This window comes from Arachis ipaensis, chromosome B7 (genome assembly GCF_059453495.1).
Source record: "Arachis ipaensis isolate K30076 ecotype BB chromosome B7, ASM5945349v1, whole genome shotgun sequence".
Classification (NCBI taxonomy): Eukaryota; Viridiplantae; Streptophyta; class Magnoliopsida; order Fabales; family Fabaceae; genus Arachis; species Arachis ipaensis.
Window position 1 is genome coordinate 93,062,319 of NC_142442.1, and position 2,214 is coordinate 93,064,532.

At 42.3% G+C, this 2,214-nt stretch overlaps 1 non-coding gene across 1 annotated transcript; it reads left to right on the top strand.

Moving 5' to 3' along the window:
- Positions 1-1,539: 1,539 nt before the first annotated feature.
- On the top strand, positions 1,540-1,647 carry LOC148553383 (small nucleolar RNA R71). Its single transcript, XR_015893205.1, has one exon. It is a non-coding gene; the product is annotated as a small nucleolar RNA R71 (small nucleolar RNA).
- The last annotated feature ends 567 nt before the right edge of the window (positions 1,648-2,214 follow it).

Below are 2,214 nucleotides of genomic sequence, written 5' to 3' on the forward strand. Positions count from 1 at the left end.
GGAGAGAAGCTTTTTCTGCTTTCTCTCCATGGTTGCAGAGGGAGATCCTTGAGTTTTGAATACAAGGGAGTTCTCATTCCATTGAAGGACTATTACACCTCTGTCAACATCAATCACAGCTCTTGCTGTGGCCAGGAAAGGTCTTCCTAGGATGATGGATTCATCCTCTTCCTTTCCAGTATCCAGGACTATGAAATCAGTAGGTATGTAAAGGCCCTCAACCTTTACTAATACATCTTCTACTTGTCCATAAGCCTGTCTTCTTGAGCTGTCTGCCATCTCTAGTGAGATTTTAGCAGCTTGCACCCCATAGATTCCCAGTTTCTCTTTTACAGAGAGGGGCATGAGGTTTATTCCTGAACCAAGGTCACACAGAGCCTTAAAGATCATGGTGCCTATGGTACAGGGTATTATGAACTTTCCAGGATCCTGTCTCTCCTGAGGCAATGTCAGTTGATCCAGATCACTTAGTTCATTGATGAACAAGGGAGGTTCAACTTCCCAAGCATCAATGCCAAACAATTTGGCATTCAGCTTCATGATTGCACCAAGAAACTTGGCAGTTTGCTCTTCAGTGACATCCTCATTCTCTTCAGAAGAGGAATACTCATCAGAGCTCATGAAGGGCATTAGGAGGTTCAATGGGATCTCTATAGTCTCTAGATGAGCCTCAGAGTCCTTTGATTCCCCAGAGGGAAGCTCCTTATTGACCACTGGACGTCCCAGGAGGTCTTCCTCCTTGGGATTCACGTCCTCTCCTCTCCTCACAGGTTCGGCCATGGCACTTATGTCAATGGCCTTGCACTCTCCTTTTGGGTTCTCTTCTGTATTGCTTGGGAGAGTACTAGGAGGGATTTCAGTGATCCTTTTACTCAGCTGGCCCACTTGTGCTTCCAGATTTCTAATGGAAGACCTTGTTTCATTCATGAAACTTACAGTGGCCTTAGATAGATCAGAGACTAGATTTGCTAAATTAGAAGCATTTTGTTCAGAGTTCTCTGTCTGTTGCTGAGTTGATGATGGAAAAGGTATGCTATTGCTAAACCTGTTTCTTCCACCATTATTAAAGCCTTGTTGAGGCTTTTGATCCTTCCATGAGAAATTTGGATGATTTCTCCATGTTGAGTTATAGGTGTTTCCATAAGGTTCACCTAAGTAATTTACCTCTGCTATTTTAGGGTTCTCAGGATCATAGGCTTCTTCTTCAGAAGATGCCTCTTGAGTACTGTTGGATGCAGCTTGCATTCCATGCAGACTCTGAGAGATCATATTGACTTGCTGAGTCAATATTTTGTTCTGAGCCAATATGGCATTCAGAGTATCAACTTCAAGAACTCCCTTCTTCATAGGCGTCCCATTACTCACAGGATTCCTTTCAGAAGTGTACATGAACTGGTTATTAGCAACCATGTCAATGAGTTCTTGAGCTTCTGCAGGCGTTTTCTTTAGGTGAATGGATCCACCTACAGAGGTATCCAATGACATCTTTGATAGCTCAGATAAACCATCATAGAATATATCCAGGATGGTCCATTCTGAAAGCATGTCAGAAGGACACTTTTTGGTCAACTGTTTGTATCTTTCCCAAGCTTCATAGAGGGATTCACCTTCTTTCTGTCTGAAGGTTTGAACATCAGCTCTAAGCTTGCTCAGCTTTTGAGGAGGAAAGTACTTGGCTAAGAAAGCCGTGACCAGCTTATCCCAAGAGTTCAGGCTGTCTTTGGGTTGAGAATCCAACCATAATCTAGCTCTGTCTCTTACAGCAAAAGGGAAAAGCATGAGCCTGTAGACTTCAGGATCTACTCCATTAGTCTTAACAGTATCACATATCTGCAAGAATTCAGTTAAGAACTGAAAAGGATCTTCAGATGGAAGTCCATGAAACTTGCAGTTCTGCTGCATCAGAGAAACTAATTGAGGTTTCAGCTCAAAGTTGTTTGCTCCAATGGCAGGAATGGAGATGCTTCTTCCATGTAAATTGGAATTAGGTGCAGTAAAGTCACCAAGCATCTTCCTTACATTATTATTATTTTCGGCTGCCATCTCCTCTTCCTGTTCGAAAATTTCTGAAAGGTTATCTCTGGATTGTTGTATTTTAGCTTCTCTTAATTTTCTCTTCAGAGTCCTTTCAGGTTCTGGATCTGCTTCCACAAGAATGTTCTTATCCTTGCTCCTGCTCATATGACAAAGAAGAAGGCACAGAAAAATAATAAT